Consider the following 23,317-nt stretch of genomic DNA (forward strand, 5'->3'; position numbering starts at 1 on the left):
TTTTTTGCTATCTATCTATTCACTGACTATCTCCATCACATTTCAAGTCCAGGATCCTGAGTGCAGCAAAATAGCTGCAATGCTTGCCAGTCACAGAGCAGTTGATGGTCAGCTCCTTACCTACTCAAGCAGCACAGTTAGTCCATGTCTATTTCTAAACATTTGCTCCTTGGTTACTGGATTTTTATGAATGATTCATTCTGAGTTTCTTAAGCCATCACCTTCATATGAAATCTTTTCCTGTCCAACCCCCAACAAACTATTTGAATTTCACGTATTTCAGGCAGCACATTTTGACATTCACCCACTACAAATATAATGTAGAATGAAATTTATATAATTTATAATAGTATAATAATAATATAATTATTATTATATTATTAATAATTATATTATATAATAATATAATAATAATTTATCATTTATATAATTACAATATAATTTACAATTTTGCATCAAGGAGGAAAAAAGAAAACATAGTTAAGAATAACAAGATTTTGAATGGTTTATATGCAGAATCCTGTACTGAAGTATTTCCAATTTAATTTTCCTTTCTACATATAAAAGAAGGTTTGGAAAATTACTCAGGGTAGCACTTTTCAAGTGCTTCAATTCAACATCGTTTCCTCTGTCTTTAGTGTTTCCTGATAAAATCTTGTACATGGATTCATGTTGGATTGGGCTTTGGGCAACCTATTTTAATGTACCCTGTTCCTGCCCACACCATGAGGGGTAAGGATGGAGGGGGTTTGAAAGCACAGTCTTTTGACCCTGATGATTCAATGATTCTATAAACACGTGTTTTGCATTGGGTGACTTCATTTAGCATCTTAGTAGAATTTCAAATTTTGAAATTTTCAAATTTCAAAATTTCCTTTGTGAAGATTCTTTGCCTTCATTTTAACCAGGATACTGTTTTCATCTCTCAATAATTCAATAGCATGAATTGTCTGAATAGAGGCTTCCCCTATTAAAAATTTGTGCAGAAAAAACACCTAATGTTAGACAGATGGTAGCAAGTTAAACAACATCCAAGGGCAATTCCAAGTACTAGAATGCAATTTTCTTTACCAGTGTTTGTGCAATCCTGATTTTTGTTCTGCCAATTAGAACATTGCTAAATAATTTCACATATGCTTTATAAGATTTTACATGATCAGGAAAGACGGTCATGTTTATAATGAAGAAAGTTTAATTTTCTCTTAACAAGCAGTAAATGAACTAGATAAATAATTCTTTCAGGGTAGGAAAAGTTGTTTCCCTGTCAAAAACTTAACCTATCCTATTCCTTCCACATGGAAGGAAAGTTTCCTTTCTTCCATTCTAAGCTTTCTGAAAAGGCTTTCTTGAGCTTTGCAGGTAAACACAACCAGCAAGAAATATTGCTGTGGTTCTTATGAATAGGTTGTAGAACACATCCTCTTCAGCTGTATTTCATGCAAGTGAGATTTCACAGGGTGTTGAAGCTACCTGGCATTCTTTGGTCCTCAAAGGATACCATATAATTCAGAAACTAGTTATAACTGAGTTGTGCTTGAGGAAAGACAACACACTGGGAGAAGCGACTTAAACTTTTCTTATCATTTTATCAAGAACTGTGTTATACGGTTTTATTAGCAATAATAATTTGATCAGTAAGGTTTTTTTTTAACTGTTAAATTATTTCCTTATTTCCCCCTTTTTAACAAGGTAAAATGAACTACAGTTTGTGGGCTTGTTTTCTTAATGTTAAAATATTAACTGCCTTCATGAGCTTTCATGAATGTTCCTAACAGGTTTTTTTTTTTAAATGTCTAATTTTTCTGACAGCTGTAAGTGGCAGCTGGGCAGACTGGTAACAGGACAAAATTCCTTCCATTTTGGGATATGAAGACTTTGGGTTTTTCTGCTTATTTTTTCTCAAAATGAGATCAAAAAGCATTGAGAAGATGGGTTGAGGCAGCCAAAACAGCCTTTGAGTATTTAGACTAAGTTATGTCCCATGGTCCACACGTAACATCAGCCATCAGAAACTGCAAATTTCTTTGTAGCTTCACTCTGTTCCTGCCAAAGAAACATGGGTTGGTACCTCATGGCGCAAGTTAAAATCTTTTCAAGATGTAAAATCTTAATGTATTGTATAGATTAGTGCACCATGAGGAAGAGGTTTAGCTGACTTTCTAGCATTAATATTATTTATACTTTTTAATATTATGACATATAATTGGTCTCAAATAAATTTTTACTAATTTCTGTGTAAAGAAAATACTAGACAGAGCAAAAATTAATGCCATTTCATCTTCAAGCAAGTTTTAATATTGCTCCAAATTGTTGCAGGGATAATTCTTACAGCAGGTGAAGAGGAATGTTCTTATAAAAATAAATCAGATAGACTGTACTTTTCTTCCTGTGAAGTTTTATTTGACTCATGTCTTGCCAAAACCAAACCAAACCAAACCAAACCAAACCAAACCAAACCAAACTAAACCAAACCAAAAACAAACAAACAAGCAAAAACAAACAAACAACCCCCTCAAAGTAATAATAATAATAATAATAATAAATAAATAAATAAATAAATAAATAAATAAATAAATAAATACACCAAGGAAGAAGACAGAGAGAAAAGAAAAAAAAATACAGGTTCTTCATGATAATTGGTTTATTACAGAATTAAAATTTAATAGCAGGCTAGGGAAGAAATAAAATTTTCATCAGGATAGACTGTGAGGGTCTTTTGCTAATTTGTGTAGATATTTTAGTAAGGTTATAGCTTGTGTTTGTCACGTGGCTCCAAAATCCCTGCTCCCAAAAATAGCTTCTGGTACAACTCAAAAATTATTCACTTTATTCCAAAGATAAAAATATTTAAAAGGAACTTATGAACAAGACACAGGAAAATACATAAATGCCTGAAATATCCCATCAAATAGTTCTATGGACAGAATCTGTGGGGTAGTTATTACCTTTCTTTTGACTTAGAGGATATAGATCTTTTTCCATAGACTAACTTTTCATAGACTTTCATTATACATGCAAGTATAAATATTTACCTTTCTCAGTGCTTTTTCTTTTTCCTTCCCTTTATTTCTCCTCTGAAAACTGTTTCAGAAAATGCATTATTTAAAATAAGCAAAAAGCATTAGTTGTCATGCAGCTCATACACATCAAATCAGAAAAAATCCTCTGCCCCCCAATAACAGCCGGATGCTAGAGGCAGCCTCCAGGATAAAAGACACTGTAAAGATAACTTGTTATCCTTTAAACTCTCTAAGGATAATTTTCATTGCTTTTAATTAAATGCTTAGCCCAAAGTATTTTCTACTCTTTATATGAGGGAGAAATATTTTGAATCATAGTAGCTTTCAGTTGCACAGAGCTAAAACCAGAGCTAAAGAGTTTTGGAAATACCTACCTTCCAACAAGCAGACTGACAAAAGCAGATATCTGTTAGGATTTAAAATTTCAAAAATATTCATCATTAATTAAGTGAGGAAGAGAGAGAATTATTCCAAAGCATGATGGTTGCAATACTGTCTGGGAGTTCCAGCCACAGTCCCAGCTCCAATAAGTAAGTCAGGATTTCAGAGCAGGTAGGACCAAGTTAAGAAAAGAATGTGACAAAACACAATGCAATTCCCTAGGTATGAATTTCCTCAGGTGGTAGGAGACTTTGGCTTACAGCCCGAAAGAAGACAGCTGAATTCAGGTACCAGCATACCAATGGATGTAACAATAACCACAATATACAGAGCAAAAGCCGTATCATGATTTTGCTCCTTGAGGAAATTTATTCCCTTTGAGAGAAAATGCCTGAATAGTTTGGGGGAACATTACACAAACAATCAAATATTTAGGGGAAAAAAAAAAAAAAACAACCTTATTTATTCACACAAGCCTATAGATTATATAGGCAATTAACATATAAATTTTGTTTATATGTGTGTTTATATTTTGCTTTTATATATAAATAATACAGTGAAATGTAGGAAAAAAAATAAAAGGATGAGCAAACAAGCAACGGGCAGTGAAAAACAAAGGATGAAAATAAAACAATTCTGGGAAAAAGAGATTGTTTGGAATAGAGAACATAGATCTTTTGAGCACATTCAGCACTGGTTTCAATCTCCTGTACAACATTTAGCTCCACAGAGTTGCATACAGCCCTAAATAAAAACATACCAAGAAAAGCAGTATTTTTCTTCTTGGCAAAAGTGCTTTAACAAGTCAAATTAGAGTCCCACAAAGGGCTGAGAAACAAATGCCCACAGGAAACATAGAGCTTGATTGAAAATCCACAGAAAGAAAAAGAAAAATACCTAGGTATGTCTTCACTAAGAACTTATTTAATCAGCTTTTTGATTAAATGGAAAGGGAAGAGATCTGCAATATCTGACAAAATTAACTCAAATACTATACTATGATATGTAATTTTTTTATTGCCACTAGAAAGTGAAAGGTGAGTTAATCTACAGAAATTAGACACCTATCTACATGAACATGTGAGCTAGTCTACAGAAACTAGACATCTATCTAAATGAACATGCAGAAAGGAGAGGACCACTTAGCCAGAATGCTTTCAGAATTGCTAGAAATGAATGTTTTTTAAACTGACATATGCAGAACTGACATATCATTATCCAAGTCATGAACACTTACAACATTATTTCTCTCCCTGCCTTCTTTTAGGTTTTTTTTTTTTTTTCTTAATGTTTTGTCAGACTCTGCAACTCACCATTGCAGATGTGCATTTAACTTATGTTGCAAAGAGTTTAATAAACACAGAACCAGCCAGATGAACACAGGAATTTTTTCAGACACTCAAGTACTCACACTGTTTTAATTCAAACATGATGTTTGAATTAAACATGTCTTGGCATCTTCTTCTCTGTTCTCTAGACTGGTTATATGTTGCAAAGGCAGGGTAAGCTATGGAAACAGTGCCGGTAACTGAAACTGGTTGCAAGAGCTGCTGACAGGAGGACACACTAATCAGCACAGTCTGGACCTCACTGCTTTGAATTGATGGCAATAGGCTGTGGGACACAAGACCAAGAGAATGAAATTATGGTAATTTTTCATAGCAAACCTTGTACAAGGGGCAGAACAGCTAGGTTTCCCCCTTTCCTAAGCCTAAAGCCTAACACTTTGAGTCTTTTGGTGGGAAGTATGCTTTGCCTCTTCTCTGAGAGATGTTCTCATTTGCTCAGGAAAATCTCGCATTGAGAGGCTTGACAAGGCTGCAAATATCTTGCTGTTCATTTCAAGCAGGTTTCATTCATTCCTCCTAACGGCTTCTAACCCGTAGCCTTACCTACATAAATATGAACTGTTTGTAGACTATCTGCTGTGCATAGAAACACTTATAGTCTATCTTTTGATCAGCAATATATCAAAGTATTCCCCATCACTGCCTAAAAGCTCAAAGCTCTCCACATGCTTGTCTAGTTTGTGACAGTTGATGGCAAAAGGGAGTGTTTGGGATATACTCCTGGTACCATGGTACTGAGTGTATAATAAGCAGCCACAGAAAAACACGCAGGCTGTTATCGAGACAGTCAAAAAGACGAAGATGTCAGAACTACAACAGAACTCCAGTGAAAATGAACTTAACTGACTGAAAGAAGGATTGCATAAAAATGCATTGTTACACAATGATCAAGATCACAGACTATTTTCACAAACTATTTTCATGCAAACAATTTTTTTCTGAAGTACTAAAGCTAAAAGTCCAATTCCTCTTAATGTGGTAGAATGGAATGCAAAATTTTCACCTGAAGGTGTCTGAAATTTCTTTCACATCACTAACTGTTTCAGCTCCCTGTGAACCAAATCCAAATGAAAAAGAAAAGACCAAAAGCAACATGTGTTTTCGCAACAGGTCTCTTGGTACTGTGGCAGTGTCCTCGCACACGCCAGGAAGGCGCTGACGGCAGGTAGCTCAGTTCAGAGTCACTGCAGCTAACGCGTGTAAGGCCGGGGTTGCGAGCAGGGCAGGCAGCCTCCTCCCTGAGGGGCCTTGGCTCCCCCACACCGGCGATAGGACTCAATGCAATCACAACGCTGGCAGCAGACAAAGAGCCGACTCTCTTGGACAGGGTTGAACAGGATTTATTGGAGGGGAGATCGACCGGGAGCCCCGCCTCTGACCACTGCTGCCCAGAGAGAGAGCCCCGAACAGCCCTTGAACATGAACTTATAAACGGGGGAGGATCGAGGAGAGGTAACAAGGCAACAACCAGTCAGCACAACTTGGGCTGGAACCGGGGGTGTCACCATAAAACACGGGAACCAGTCACAGGCAGGGAGTAGGGGGTTTCCTGGGCCCCAGCCTATCACTCGGCACCCTCCCTGGAGCTTTCCAGAACCCAGGGAAGGGCCCCAAAGTGACAGACCAAGGGGAGAGAGAGGGGATTGACATGAGCAGGTGTAGGGTAGGGTGATTGACAGCTAAGAGGCATAGGGAGAAACCATTGGGGAAAACATGAAACGAACCATTACAAAGAACTTCTTATAAAAATACAAAATGCTTATATAAAATACTTAAGGACTTAATAAAACAACTCTTGCACCACCACATTGTACCATTTCAAATTTTTCTTCTCTTTAATAATATGCAAGAAAAAAATTAAAACATTCTAAAATCCACTGTCAGAAAATAGTGCAATAAAATTAAGAGGGTCTTTTTTTTATTGCTCTGTGAAAGTACTTTCCTGTCATGTGCTGTATTAATTTAATTCATTACAGCGAGGATAAGGGTTTAAAAACTTATTTATAATACAATGCATCAATAATAAACACAGAAAAAAATTGTTGGGTTGAAAGCTGTTTCAAATTTGAAAAAAGTTGTTCAGTAAATTAAAATATAGTGTCTTCACTTCGTCCTTTGGATGTCTTCTCACGCCTACTTGAATAAACCTATAATTATTTACATGCATTCATCTTTTGTTCATTTCTCATTTTTTTGGTGGGTTTTTTGTTTGTTTGTTTGTTTGTTTGTTTTGTTTTTTTGGTTTTTTGAGTGTTTGTTCAGTGAGCTTTGGTTTTTCCTAACACAAAGATGTATATGAAAATAAGGAAAGACGTTTTAGAAGAAATATTGGCGATTCTCTACTGCTATCCAAATTAGAATTCAAATAACATGCAGTCTTTTTGTTTAATAACCAGAGAAAATTGTTGATAGATCAAGTGAACACTTCTCCAAGAGACCAACTTTTGTCATGCATGTGGTTTAACTCACAGAACTGTCTGTCAAACTATATTTCCAAGACATTTCCAAACTACATTTCCTTGTCTATAAGCAAGCCAAGAACTAAAAAAATCAGACTGTTTTTTCTAACAGCATTTTCATACTACCTACAATTCAGAGCACTGATACAACACGCACAAGACAGAAATATTTAAATAACAGTAAAGAACTTCATAAGAATACTCAAACTTAATTTCATAGGAAAACTCAAACTTCCTAGTGCATTACCAGAATACATTAGCTTGGACTCAGATTCTTTCCAGATGACAGCCCACACTAGATGCCTCTCTCCTGCCAACATTTTGTGTAAAGGAAGACCTAAATTATCATCCTTTGCCAAAAGAAAACTACTGCTCAAAAATCATGTGCAGGTTGTACCAATGAAGTGAGAGGATTGCCCACAGGTCAATTCCAAACAGGAGCTCTGGACAGTGTTTGACCTGAACTCCTGAAAACTGGGTCATGCACTACAGTGGGAGACCAGCCCAATACCTTACACAGTAGGGAACAGGATCAGATGGTATGATTAAAGGCAATTGAGAAAAATGAGGACACATCTGTTTCTGCAGGCAGTGTTTAGATATGCAGACACCCAAAGTGCACCTGCAACCTTTGGCCATGTCGTCCCACAAAATTTGGAGATTTACATTGTGGTGACAGCCTAAAATCTCTCTGAAAATGTAACCCATACAGAACTGCTCTAAAACTCTGTGATCAAACACTTCCTGTTAAAAGGTTCTATGTCACAACCACCCCTCAAAAAAAATTTTAAATGCCAAGTATCAACATACTTATATAAATATATATGGGTATATATACATTCCATATATACATCAAATTATTTTAGCCTTCAAATTGGTTGTGATTTCTACTGTCTAGATTATCCTCTTTCTGCAGTCTTTCCGCCAGTGTCTGTAAGTTATAAAGTAAAGAAAAAATGTCTGTAAGGCTACTGTGCTTTAAGCAATCACTTCAGCCTTAGCTTAAGAAGTAGTTTTGAACTCTTTTCCCAAGTTACTGGCTGAGGCTCACATTTTTGCTAAAGTTTTGGGCTTCTTCAGTTAAAGCTGAATTAGGTGTCACATCCAGAGGCAGCCAGAGGGCCACTGAAGACCAGCTACACCATGCAAGAACTTGAAAGTGACCTGTCATGATTTTGTCAGTCCAGCACCAAAATTAATCAACAGCTAACTAGAACTAGGGAAGATATTAGTCTTGACCTTGAAATCAAGCAAAGGCTTGTATGTATGTATTCCTTCCTCCCCTCCCTGTCCCCAAAACATGTATGCATAGAAGCAAGGGGATTGCTTTCTATCCTGGAGGCAGATACCAATTCCTGATGTGCAAGATGCTGTTCCCTTATCAGCTGTTAGCAGAAGGGAAGGTAGCCCTAGAGAAACAGGAAATCAGTACTGCAGAGATACTGAGACTATATGGCTTTTCTCCTTCAGTGGTAACATGATGCCCAACAGACAGCTACAACTACTTGAGGGAAGCCTGTAATCACAAGTTAATCTCTTTCATCATACAAGATATTGCAGTGTAACAGCAATATTTAAAAGTAGCCCTCAATTTCTTAAATTAATGTACTTCAACTGGGTTATAATGTGCCAGTGTCTTTGCTGCTTTCACACACAAGAAAAGAAAGGGGAAGTATTATGAATTTCAGGCTTACTGTAAGCTATCACAAGAGTCTTTGCAAATACATGGAAAATGCTGCCCAAACAACATTTTCTTTCCCTCTGTCGTCTGCCCAACTGTGCAAGAAATTTCTTCCTACTTTGAGTGTTACAACATGACACAGGGAAACATAGAGCAGAACAGATGGTTAGATAAAGAGCATGAACTATGTAAGAAAAATGTCTGTTTAGGGATGTAAAGGTTAACAGGTCTTCAGGGAGAAACAACAAAAAATAACTAAAAAAAGTATAATTTTATTTTTTTAGTAGTAGGAAACAACTTTAAAAGGCAAAATCAATTCTTAACAGTAGCAAGAAGTGTTACCTTTCTGTTTCATGATGGCATTATTTGAGATAGCTTTTTGAATACAGAGAATCACATTTCATTAGCATATGTAAAAACTAGGGACTTAATGTCTGAAATACAAGGCAGATACCAAGCAGTCTGTCTCTAAATTTCTCCAGCTTTGGGGCATGAGAATTTCACCAATATAGATTGTTCACTACTAAGTGGTGACCTCTTCATGCAAGAGACATGCAAATTTTATGTCTTATCATGCTGTGTCTTTGATCATACAAGTGAACGAATTAAAAAACGCACTAAATAAAAATCTCAGACATCTTAAGAAAAAGCCATTTTTAGATCTTTGTGGATGCTGTATAGAAACAACAACACTGTCTAAGCCCTTTCTCCAGAACTTTTGTGTTATTTATTTCCATTTTGGTTCAACAGAGTTCACACAGAGATGTACTAACCTGAACACTGTAAAAACCACAAGCATTATATTAACATTATGAACCAATGGGAAAAGTACAGTTAATTATTGCCAAGTAAATTATTTACCAAGCAATATTTACCAAACAATACAGTTTGGTTATTCATAATAGTTTCCTCCAGAAAACCTAAGTTAAATTTGCTAAACTGGGGTGGCAGAGTCCTCTGTTCTCTTGAATGCTCCCAACGTACCATTCAGCAAAGCTAGGTGAAACATAGGTTAAATTCCCATCTGCCTTGCCAGACTAAACACCCAAAATCCATTGGTAGTGCTGTGTGAAAGCCAAAACTGTGGCTTCCTTCCCTATCTTACTGTTCCAGTGCTTAAAGCTTGACTGTGATCAGAGCTGACAGATCGGGAGTTGAAGAGGAAGGCAAGGGAAGAGGAGAAGGAGAGCAAGGGAATCTCCACACTGGAGACCTCCAGGTTGAGCACTATTTCAGCTCTCTCAACGTGAGTCTTGCAGCACCCCCTGAACACAGCAGGTTTTACTGTGGGTCTGGGAATTACAGAGGAAGGGAATAGGAGGAAGGGGATAAGAAAATTCCTAGTCTGAGTGGCACTGCAGGTCTTAGCTACATCAATATGCCATGGTAAGAGGCTTTCAGGTAAGATGGTTTTAGCCCATGAAATATTTTTTAAAGTTAACACCACTACTGCATACAGATGTTATAATTTTTAATACTGATCTGCAATGAACTGTTAAGCTAAATGACAGAGCCATTAAATTAATTGCAAATGTTGATGTATTTAATGTCATCAAAAGGAGAATAAACTTCTAGCTTCAAGAAGCTGAGCTGGCTACAATGCAAAGCCTGTAATCTCTAAACAACCAGAAGAAACTAAACAGAGCTTAAAAATATGCGCTTTAAAAAATACTGCAACACCTCTAAAGAACACCTTGGAGTGGTGAAGGGTGTTGCATCCTGGAACATGCATCAACAGAAAATATAACTTCCTTGCTTTCTTCATTAAATACTTGTTTGGCAATAAACAATGGCTTCAAATGCCAAACAAAGCAATATGGCATATGGAATTCAATATGGAATTGAAATATGAAATTAATCTGATTGCGATCAGGTAAAGGTATATTCTGAAAAGCAGAAAACCAATTCTCTTGTGATTTCAAAAAGAACTGAATCCACAGCATGATAGAACTTAGGAACAGGAAAAAAACCCTAATATCTGGTCTAAAATGTCTTCAATAATTTTGCAGTACTCACAAATTTACTTCAGTATTTTTTATTTAGGGCTGGCAGCCTGGAAAACTTGTATTTAGGGTTTAAAAAATCCATAACATATTCTGATGTGGCGGAGCTACAAGAATTGTAAATTGCCATCTTCCTCTGGGATCTGCTCCTATATATAAAACTAAGCTTCTTGCAGTGATTCCACACATGCATATATTCTTAATTCCTTTACTATTTTTTACATCTGGTAAATTATAATAGATCATTAATATCTCTTTTTTGAATGTAGAATTCACTGTAATTTTGTCCATTAAATTTCTCTTTTTCAGTTTTCTTTTATATTCTAGATGATTTATCACTTGATATGTACTCCTTTTCTTCAAGAGTTTTGTAAATTTATACCACTTTTTAGCTCTTTTTTGTAACACATCAGCTTTATAACAACATATTTTTGTTCCATGATGCCCAAATTTTATTGAAGCAATAACTAAAATGGGGATATTTTATATTTCTTGAAGACTAGTAGCGAGACAAGGCAATATATTTCCTTGGAAGTAAAAGTTCATTAGCTGCTGTTGGCTGTTAAACACACACACATGCCCACCATACACTTCTAATAATTATTAAAGTTTTATAAAAAAAATCTCCATTACTCTCTTGGGCTTTGGGAAGTTGTCATCTGTGCAAATTTTAACTTTCTTAGAGAGTCTTCTTGGAACAGGTATTCCAGGGAAATAATTTGAATCACAGCAGGTAGTTTAAAAATTGGATTATCCCTGAGAGTTAGATTATAACTGATGCTCAGAATCTTATGTTTCTCCCTCCGTGTGTTTTATTATATAATTTGACTGAACAAATTTTTGATACACACCATCAGAAATAAAATGTCTTGGAGGGGCAAATTGAATTAATTTCCCATTATTCTAAGATGGACATTACCCATATGGAATCTCTCTTTCGGACATCTGCCATGGCACAGCTCTTTCAGAGCTCTTCTCTGCAGCACAATGGTACAAAACATACCCTGCAATTTCAGCAGAATACAAAATGACAATAGCAAGCCTGGGGACAGAATAAGAGCTAATTAGTCAAGGGAACATCTCAAGAGCTTTAAAGTTCAAAAGGTAGCCAAAAGCAGGTTTACTTGATTAGCAATTCCCTCTTTTTAAACAAAAATTTACCTCATACAGCAAGATATCTTAGAAATGACAGCCAAAACCTTATACATAGATTTTTTTGCAATTCAATCTATACTGAACTACTAAATTGTATAGGTTTTCAAATCAGGAATTTTTAATGTTTGTACCATTTTAAGATAAGATATTCTAAGAGTTTAATAATATTAATATATTTTTAAATTTTAGCATGAAAAATGTATTTTCAAATATATGAGCTATAGATATATAGACTTACATCATTTTGTAAACTTCAGAGGGGAGGAAATTTGCAAAATCTTCAGTTATGATGTAATTTAGAAGTTTTAGGTGCTAATTCCTTGATCTTTAGCTCTTCTTAAAGGATGAACAACGACATATATTTATCCAAGAGATACATTGTATTGTATTCTGCTGAGGTTTTACAACCAGGTGGATTATGTTTTCTGGTTAAGCAGACATAGGACAAGTCTTGTTTCTTGGGGCATCTGTTACAAACACAAAGCAGATGTAGGTTGATACAGGTTTGATTAATAGTCCTGATATACCATTGTTTCAAGATCAGTCCATATACTTCAAGATAGAGCAAGACCTTAGCATGAATTGAATATGCTCAGTCAGATTTCAATTTAAGATGAAACAGTGTGGATTTACGTCTATTCATTTTGCCTTTATGAAAAGCATTAATTAGAAGGCCACAATTATATGGATGGAAAAGTAAGGAATGCCATTTAATTTAATGTTTGTTTCAAGTGAAAGGAGCTCAGTGGTAAAGAAATGAGATTTGTTTGTTAGCCTGAAGAAATCTATGTATGTAAACAGCAGTCATATTCAACACCATAGAACAAAGCTTTCAAAATTTGTAGCCCTGACAAACTGTCATTTTGTTCAGTAGTACTCATATGTACAATGAAGACACCTGTGCATCACCGAAATAAGGCAGATCATGTTTATAGCCTGTGTAAACACATGGCATACCACACTGCTACACTATGAAGCATCACTCCAGTAATTTCCACTGCAGCCCATGGGTCACTGCTGTGTCGGATCCTGTTCAGCTTCTTCATTAAAGAGCTGGATGACAGGACAACGTGCATCCTCAGCAAGTTTGCAGAAGGTGCAAAACTGGGAGGAATGACTGATAGACCACAGGGCTGACACAGCCAGAGTGACCTGGAGAAGAAGAAGAAATAGGCTCACAGGAGCTTCATGAAGTTCACCAAGTTGAAGTGCAAAGTCCTGAACACTGAGGAGGAACAACGCCAGGCACCAAGCAGCTTTGCAGAAAGGGACCTGGGGATAGAAAGCTGAATATGAGCCATCACTGTGTTCTTTCAGTAAATTTTACAACATTTAATGGTATATATTGTCAGCACGATGGGAGGGGTGATCCTTCCTCTTTGTTCAGTGCTGTTGCAGGCAAACTTGGACTATTGTGTTCAGTTCCGGGCTTTTCAGTACAAGAGGACATGGACATTCTGCACACAGTCCAGTGAAGAGCCATAGAGGTGAAGGAACTGGAGGATTGCTAGGTGGCAGCTGTTGTTGTTGTGCATTATTTGGGTTTATATTGCATTTCATTTTTAGATTGGGGTTTGTAATGGTTTCTTCTGTACCCCCCTGTTCCCCTGGAAAATGTATCATCACGAGATTTGTCCCTGCTCCTTTTCCCTGCCCATTCTCCCACACTGGAATGTAACACAACTCTGTTCCACTCCCACCTTATCCCTGATTGGTAGTGGCTTGTCCCCACCTCTAGCCCCTTCCCCCTGGATAAAAGCCTGGAAAAGGAGGCAGATTTCTTCTTGGCTCAGGGATGGGGAGAGGGACTGGGCTTCTGACTCTGCGGGGCAGGACCACAGGAGAAAGACTGAATAAAACCCTGATTCCCCCCTAATCAAGTGCAGACCTTTCCTTTTGCTGTTGATGGGGGCCTGCTCTCTCTAAAGGAAAAGGTTCACAGCCGCTCTGGGATCTGTGGGGGCCTGAGGAAAAATCCTTCCAACTGTGGTTTGTCCGTCAAGCTAGCCGAGGCAAAAATGGAGCTGGGGGGGGCTCTGAGAAAGAGAGAGAGCCACCACAAGCTGTAATGTTTTAGAAGGTGTCAAAGACTCCCAAAGTGTCCTGTGATCCACAGTATTATAACATCCAGTGGCAAACTCCCCACCCTGAGGGAGGTACCTGGGCGTTCCCACTGAGCCACCAAGTGTATGTTAACCCCACAGGATGGACCTGCTATTTCGCGGCCTTCCCCCACCCCCAATGGATCAGGACTGTGACCATCACTTCAACAAATAGACACCAACATTGCAACAAATCAAGTCTTGTCATAGGATCCACAGGTGGTGACTGTGTACCTTACTACTCATACCCTTTCTTTTTCTTTCTTTCTTTTCCCTTATACATTTTCTTAAGTGTTGTTTTTCATGTTTTTATATTGCTGTATTTCTAACCAAAATGGGTTCATATAAAAATTTGCCAAGTATCTTATACTACCTTAATGATATAAAGTTTGTGAGTAAAAGTCTGTTACTGAGCCTCCTGAGAATTTTGTTTCTTCCACACTCTGCTCGAAGTAAATCAAACCACTTTCCCCTTAACCTGCCAAGCAGACCAGACATAACACTTGACAACTTCAGCTGTTCTGTGATTCTGTGAATACATGACATCTGTAATGCTGTATGTCATCAGAAGTCATGGAAATAGCCACAATTTCATAACAACTACTTTACATTACATTCTTAAATTTGAGCATTTTACATTCTCAAATTTAAGAATGAATTGAACACCTAAATTCATTGAAATATAATCCATTCTTAATAAATTGTATTATATTTGCGGATTGTACCTAATTTCAGATCACAATCTGCCATTTGCTTAACTCAGTTGTATAAAATATAATACATTAATTTTTTTACAGAAAGTGAAAGTGACTGGAAAAGAACATGATAGCAAAGAAAAAAGTTGCATGTAAATGGAAAAAAAACCCCTTTTAAGTCCTTTCCAATATCTATTTTAAAATTAAAACAGTAATTCATGAAAGCGCTGTTAGTTCTGTACATACCTGAAATAGCATAAAGGATGCATTTTGTTAAAAATTTGCCTTTTGTGCAAGGTTGTGGAAACAAATGAGGTAATTAATTGAGGGTAGAACCTGTTAATTGCATAATGTATGATGCAAGCATCAAATGTACCCTAGCCAGGCCAAGAGAAATAAGTAAGTTTTCTCTGTGCTGAAATTAAAATTATGGAGTCTCTTGAGAATTTGCCACAGGAGCAGAGTGAATAAAGAAACAACAGCCTACATTGTGTGAGTCAGCAACCGGAAGAATGTGAGGAAGGTCCAGATCAGCTCAAGTGCCCCTGTCCCTTCATGCACACACTGGACACTCTTGTCACGGGATGTTTCCACAGCTGTGCAGGAGACAACCATTCCCAACACCAGGACAGAAGGTAAAGCCGAGTTTTGGGTTGGAGTTGGTACAACTGTAGACAAGCAGCCACAGTTCACCCTGTTGTGACTGCTTTGTGAGAGGGAGGTGGCACACGTGTATGATACAAAGGGATGCACTAAACCAGGAAAACCTACATGTCTCCTATTAAACAAATAACCACTGCTGATTCACATGTCTCCCAGACAGCAGAGGCATAGAAAAGAAAAGGTTTGTGGTGAGAATACAGAATGAGTTTCTTTCTAAGGAGAGTATACAAAATGTGAGCACATTCCCTTTCTTAGTTATTAATAGGCCCTGGTTCAAGGCAATAACAGCAAAACTGACACAATAATGACAGCTTTCCAAGGCTTTCTGGCCAAGGCCCCTTAAATATGACAATGACTAATTCTTCTGGCTCTATAATTCTTTGACATACCACCAGGAAGACAGCAGAGCTGCCTATTGGTATTCTGAGTACTGCTTCAGTCCAGAAATGCCCCCATGCCTGCTTCCACAGAAGATGCTCTTGTGACAGACAATGTGCATGTGCCTAGCCCTTTGGATAACAATAAATTCCCTTTTCCCCTTAAATATTAGGGAAAAGGATCAGTAGATTAATTAGAAAATCTCAAGTGTCACAAAAAAAGTTGCAACAACAGCAGAAGCAGTCCACAGAAGATTAGAACTGTCCTAGACCTTACAAAAATTGGTTATCATTATTGCTGATATTTTAGGGCAAAGTATAGACTCTCGTCCCTGGTCCTGCACAATGCAGAATTTAATTACAGTAAGCTTTTTTGGACAAACCTCAATACTGCAGGTGCTCGGCCAGCTGTGGTACAAAAAACTCTCTCTGTGACAATAATAAAAGAATGTCAGTAAATAATCAAATAATGTAAGTCACTTATGCAGTGAATAGCCCAAAGGAACTTAAAAATAGCTGAACTTTCAAAGGATACATTTATACTAAATGAAAGAGCCAGAATTGTATCTCATAGACAGAAAAGCAAGTACTGGTCCAATACACCTAGAACACAAAACAACAAACAACCACACACACAAACACATATATGTATATACTTATATATGCAACAGAGAACGGGCTGAGAAAATTGGACAGAAAGAGTACAGAAAGAAAATGGCTAATGTTAAGAGTTCTAGTCTAACAGAAATTATTTTCAAGAACAAAAAATATCATAAGTACATAAATTAGACTATGGAGTTTTCCATCTGCTTAATATAATTTCACATCTAGTAGCATAAATCTGAAGTGATCTGCCTTAAAAAAATAATTTGAGATTATTTATTTAAAGGGTCATTAAATACTTGAGCTGTTAGAAACAAACTTTTTTGCATTTATCTTTCTTTACAGTACATTAGATTCAAATTCAAAGAGGTATTTTGATGTTAAGTAACATAAGCATTAACAGAATTAAAATATCACTGATCAGGTTCATAATTATATTTCTTAAAACGCTAACTATTATGTTAGAAACTTTTGGAAGAAACCAATAAATATTTTTAACCCAAAAATATAATTTTTTGTCTTGTTGAATGAAAACAGTTCTTCAAAGACAACAATGGTCTGAATTCTCTCTGAATTCTCCCAAGATATTATTATTGTTGTTGTTGTTGTTGTTGTTGGATTATTAATAAAAATGTGTCTCTCACAATCTTATTTTTGTCCATGTTCTCATTTAAATCCATAGTTTTTCCTCTAAGGATGTGAACTGGGGATGAATCTATCAGAAACCATCCCCCAAATTACAAAAACTGGTAACAGGCATTTTACAAAGTGTTTACAATGTTCCACCTTTTCAATCCATAAATGCCATGCACCATGGGAGCACACTATATAGCCTTCCTTTCCTCTGTCCTGTAAAAAAAAAAAAAAAAAAACCAAACCAAAACCACACAAAAAAACCCCACAGCTTCTGTATAATTCTCCTTTCTCTATCCATGATAAGTACAGATAGTAAAAGGCACAGAAAGGATAATAAATCCAGCTGATACAATACAAAACAGAAAAGAAATCAGCATATTGAATGTTTTGCACTTGTTGTAGTTAGCCTGTGTAGTAGAGTATAAATTCCTTTGATGGCACTTGTCCTTGCTCAGGGTAGAATTATTACGTGAGACCTTTGTTCACACAGCATCTGTCTGGGAAAATCTCCCCACACTACATAGGCCTCAGCCTTTTGCCATGGGTTTGTGATGCAGTTAGAATAGTAAAGACTTAACCTTTTTTTTTTTTTTTTCCCCAGCAGTACGATATACCATAAAATAATGACAATTGACATCCAGTGACATTATTTGTACACTATCTAACAAGACTAGTAATGCTCCACCACTTCACAGAAATGCTTTCTTTAATTGCTGCCAGTCTGGTCTTCCTCTCTGGAGGTTGAAATGCTTTCATGCTGACTGTCAGGGAAATGAAAAAGAAACATGGACTAGAAGCTAGCATCTGAAAGTGCAGACTGAAAGAGTGGACTTGGGAACGCTAGAGAACACAGCATAAGAAAACAACGGTGTCACCCTGGAAATTTAACAGAAAATATTTGTGCCAAGAAAGTTGGCATCCAGTGTCCATTAGATACCGCAGAGAGCACAAGAGAGAAGTACGAGAAAGCAGATACTAATGGCCACTTCAGTATACATATGTCCCAAATTCACTGGCAAAGACACCCTGTTTGCAAGTTTTAGTGTAATTTTTTGTTGACCTAAGGCATAACTGTGACTTCATTCAGATTCAATAAAATTCAATACAGGAACAGAGGCAAGTTAACAGGTGAATAAAAGATTATTAGTCTCACATGAACAACTGTGTGGCAGCAAAGATTTAATACTTTTTTCTGACAATTAAGTTTTCTACTTCTGCCCAATGTACTACCATCTTATGTATTTTCTCACACTTTCTTGCCTATTTCTCATCTTCTTGTGGAGACTCTTTCTCAGTCAAATATGCAGGAGTTCAGGGATGTTACTATGCTACCAGCTTCCTGTAAAACCCTCAGGCACAATACTAATTTTTGTTAAACACTGAATAATGTACAATCTATGACAGACCAGCCATAAAAATATTGTATGATTAATTTTCATGAGCAGTAAAACACATGAAGCATAGGCTTGGAACTATATTACCTTTAAGATCTCTTTCAATTCAAGCCATCCAATTATTGTAAGAAGCTCATACTTTCAGTGGCATCATCTCCTAAATTCTAGTAAAATGAAAGGAATTCAAATGCCTAAAATCTTTCTGGCTTATAAACCTCTTCATAGAGGTTTATAATTTCGAACTTAATTCAGATTTTCTTTACCTTGTACTCTTTATACTTTCAGAAGAAAGAGTTCTGAGGTCCTTGAAGAAACATAATAAATGGTGGGCAGCTAGGAAAAGAAAACATAGTATTTTACTGATAAGTAACTCTGTGTAAAAATAGCTATTTCACAGTGCAAAAGTCTTCCTACCTAGTGCTAGAATGGAAGTGGTATATGTTGTCTCTTTCAGTGCTTCAGACACTTCCTAGTTTTATGCCCTTTTCATAGACTGCTAGAATATTCATCTGTCTTAATTTTTCTTTCAAAGGAACTAGCTAAGAAACTTCTGTCATTTGAAAAGCAGTACATCACTTTCAATTTATTGCTAATACACTCTTTGAGCAGCATGCCAGTGAAGGATGGCTGACTCCAAGGAAGGCTTCATTTAACTTCATCCATTTTTCAGGGAAAATGTCTGGTGATTATATAAGCTGCTATCAGCATTAATAGCCAGATAGATAAACACATTTTTAGATGAGGTTATAATTTCTCGGTTTCCTCTTTGCAGTGGCAGATCAAGGTGGAATATTTGGCTTCATATCAGCATTTTCTTACTTCTAAATGTTCTCTTGCCTTTTATTTTTTTTTTTTTTTTTTTAACACAGAAATATTCTGATTCATACTGTGAGTCTAATGTTTTCTTTTTTTCCACTTATGTAAAGGTTGACAACCCATGGGGGAAAAAAAAGGCCACTGAGAATTAGCAACACCCCTGAGTGGTGCTAGTACACATATTGTGGCTTCATGATTTGAGATGTCCTTTAAATGTTGACAGACAAGAGCTTACAGGTTTGCCAAAAAATCAAAACATAAAAAAACCCTTTGAAATTTTTTAAAATTTCTGTTTAAATACGTGTCTATAAAGCCCAACAATTTTGCCATTTAGAAAACTTTAAGTTATTTAATCTGACATTGAAGAGTTTTCTCCCTTGGTAGCACTCTCTTGCTTTGGCTGACTCTGTAACACAACTGCCTTTCCAACACTAGGGCACAGGGTTCTCAGGACCTGATTTCACAGTTATTCTGTCTTGCTGTACCTTGGTAACTTTAGATCTTCATGTTTCAAAGTAAACACTTCCAATCTAAATACAGAAGGCTTAATTATTTGAAGAACTGTCCATTAATTCCATGACTGAAGAGCTTCAGTGTACTAACAGGGTAGTAAGCAAACTACTTACTGCACTTACAAAGCACTACTGAAAGTAGTGGTTATCACTAAACTTTAAAAATGTCCAAACACAAGTTATATAATAGTGGTGAGAAAAGCAAAACCTGATGACACGACACAGTTTTTGATCTTTACCTTGAAGCTTTGATTGTAGCCCATTCCACCTTTTTTTGTATGGTGACCAGCTATGAAAGGCTTCAAGGTGAATATGTTGTACAGCCATAACTCTGCAGGAGCCCATGCCTGGCCCTGTAGCAATTTTTAAGTGTAAAAACCTCTCCATTGGAATTTTGATGTGAGCATGGAAGAGGTGTCTCAGAAGCCACTGTGCAGAATTGTAGCAGGACACACAGAGAAAGAAAGGAAAGAGCAGTAATTTTAAATATGAGATCCCAATATTGATGACAAAATAACTTAATGGAGCAACCTTCTCTCTCACAAATTTTAGCTTTAGGGAATAAGGGTTTAGACAGCTATGAAAACATGCATTTATTAGTTCAGCTTCAGTTCTAAATAATTTTGAGCAAATTTCAGCTTTGACCGTTGCCTTATCACACTAATTTCATATTCAGAATAATATAAAATCTTACAACCCTGGTACCTTACCTTACCCTTGTAACCCTTACCATGGTTTGACACTGGCCAAATGCCAGGCACCCACAAAAGCTGCTCGCTCACTCTCCCCTGCCACAGCTGGGCAGAGCTGAGAAAAAATTAACTAAGGGTACATGAGTTGAGACAAGGACTGGGAGAAAATACTCCAAGGGTAAAACAGGCTCAGCTTAGAAGTACTCAGAGTGAATTTATTGCTAACAGTGTCAGAGGAGGATAATGAGAAGTAAAATATGATCTTAAAAACACCCTTTTCCCCCACCCCCTGCCCCATTACCACCAACAGTGCAGGGAGACAGGGTGTGGGGGTTTGGTTAATTTGCCACCCAAGATTTTTTTCTGCTGCTCTGGGAGAGGAGTCCTTCCCCTGTGAGGCCGTGTGGCCCTGCAGTTGACAGTTCTCCAGCATGAGTCCACTCTCATGAGCAGGTGTTCCTAGCTTCCACCATTGGCTCATGCAAGGCATCAAATATTTTGTGTATCATTTCTCTGGAGTCATCTAATGGCTGTGACCTCAAATATTCATATTTGTTCTAGCATGATTCTACACCTTTCATCAGCAGAGTAACTAATATCACAGATATACAAGGCTTTTTATTTTATTTGAGGCATTACTGGCTCAAGCTGGTGAACTTTTGTCTGCAGTTTTATATTAAAAAGGTCAAGCTGGTAAAACATGTCCCTTCATCCTGCCTCTTAAAAACTTTCAAAGAATCACAGAATTACAGAGTGAGAGCTGTTGGAAGAGAGCTCTGGAGGTCATCTAGTCCAACCCCCTTGATAAAGCCAGTTCACCCAGAGCATATTGCACAGGATCATGTCCAGGCTGGGTTTGAATATCTTCAGAGAAGGAGATTCCACAACTTCTCTGGGTGGCCTGTTACAGTGCTCTGTCACTCTGAGTTGTACCTCATATTCATAGGAAACTTCCTGTGGTTGGGGTTGTGTCTTTTGCCTTAAAGAACCATTTTATTAAAGACCTGTTCCAAATACAGTCTTGAATTCTAACATTTGTACCTGCTGTAAAAATCAGTTCAGAAGAATATAGAGGTGCTTTCATAGGGTTTGTTTCTCCTCCTACTTTCATTTCTTCACACAGGGAGCTACATGGTACACATAAGTGAACATCCATCCTAATCAGACATGGTTTATTATCCCTGAACATTATTAATAGTATTATAAGTATTATAATTGTATATACATATATATACATATATAATTTTATATACAAGTATTATAATTGTGTTAAAATCATTCCAGCTGGTGTCTGAAGATTACATAGAAATTACATTCCCAAAATTGCATGACTTCTATTCCATACCTAAGGTTTTTTTCCCAGCAATAGAAGATATTTCAGAACTTAATTTAACAACATGTTAAACAAAATGGAATCTTACAGAAGCACTATTCCATGTAATTAAGCAATAATGCCAATAATTAGATTTCATTTTGATCCTAAGAGAATTATCAAATTTGGTTAACCATAAAAATGCAGAGTTCATTTGGATCTTAATGTAAGCACTCATTATAAATCAAAATAATATGAAATATTCAAATTTTTCAATGTAATACAACTGAAGGGTGAAACTCTACTGTTGTGTCATGGTTTGCAATTTCCCATCAATTCATCCGTTTTAATATTACAGACAAATCAGAGCATTATATCTATTAAAATATCTGTGAAAAAGAAATTCATTATAATAACGATAAGACTGAATGCCTTCTTAATACACACTGACACACTACAAAAGATAAATAGAGTAGACTAGAACTCTGTATGAAGTAACATTCCCGTCTGGGTTCTTATTACGTATTGGAAATTATAAGGAAGGCTTGACTACCCAAATGTCACCTTCTCAAGTCTTGACTTTTTCCAGAAAGTATACTTTTTCTTCCCCCATCCTAAAGAATTACCAACTTCTTGATTAATTACCAATAGTCTAAAAGCATAGTTTTAGTGATAGGTGGTAAGGGCTTATGTGCTTTTCCAATATTTAGCATGTTACATGCCATCCATGTTGCATCCATGGCATGTATTTAACCGCGTCTTCAACTGCCATTAACAGCATCTAGCCTCTTCAGACTGACACTCGGGCATGATTTAGATAACTGAGTGTAGCTTCCTGGAACTCCAGAGAAGCGGGTTCAGGAACAAATACCACAATTTAAGTAGAACAAGAACAGATTAATAGAGGAAAAAAAAGAAACAATAGGAGCAGACAGAAAGTATCTTAAAGGCAGAACTTTTCTATTCATATATTTAGACAGAGGGAAATGAAAAGGTGTTGAGATGGCCACTAAGGCATGAAAGGCCATTTTAATCCTAGTATGTTTAATTATATATTAACAATGCTGGGACTTTGAGAACACAAACCGAGCTGAGTTTGTTATAATTATGAGGAAGTTATGCAAATTGTTTACTCTAGCTGGTAATTGCAGCCTGTTTGAAGAGCTATGTACATTGCCTTCTATTTCATATTCCTGAGTACTAATGTGACTTCTGCAGCTGTCCATGTGATTAATTTTTTAAACACTGCAGAGTATGCATTGTAATTTCCATGACAAGCCATGTTGCTGTTGTTTTTCAGTGATACCAAAACAGCCAAAAGAGGGAAGGGCAAAGAAGAAAATAAACAGCCCTTCAGTCTAAGGAACTCCCACCCCCAAACTGTTTTATAGACAGACAGGATCTGCTGGGAAGTGAGAGTTCAATGCAAGTTTTCATTGAGAGCAGTTTTTTTTAAAAAGAGAGTTC

Source organism: Hirundo rustica, chromosome Z (assembly GCF_015227805.2).
Source record: "Hirundo rustica isolate bHirRus1 chromosome Z, bHirRus1.pri.v3, whole genome shotgun sequence".
Lineage (NCBI taxonomy): Eukaryota > Metazoa > Chordata > Aves > Passeriformes > Hirundinidae > Hirundo > Hirundo rustica.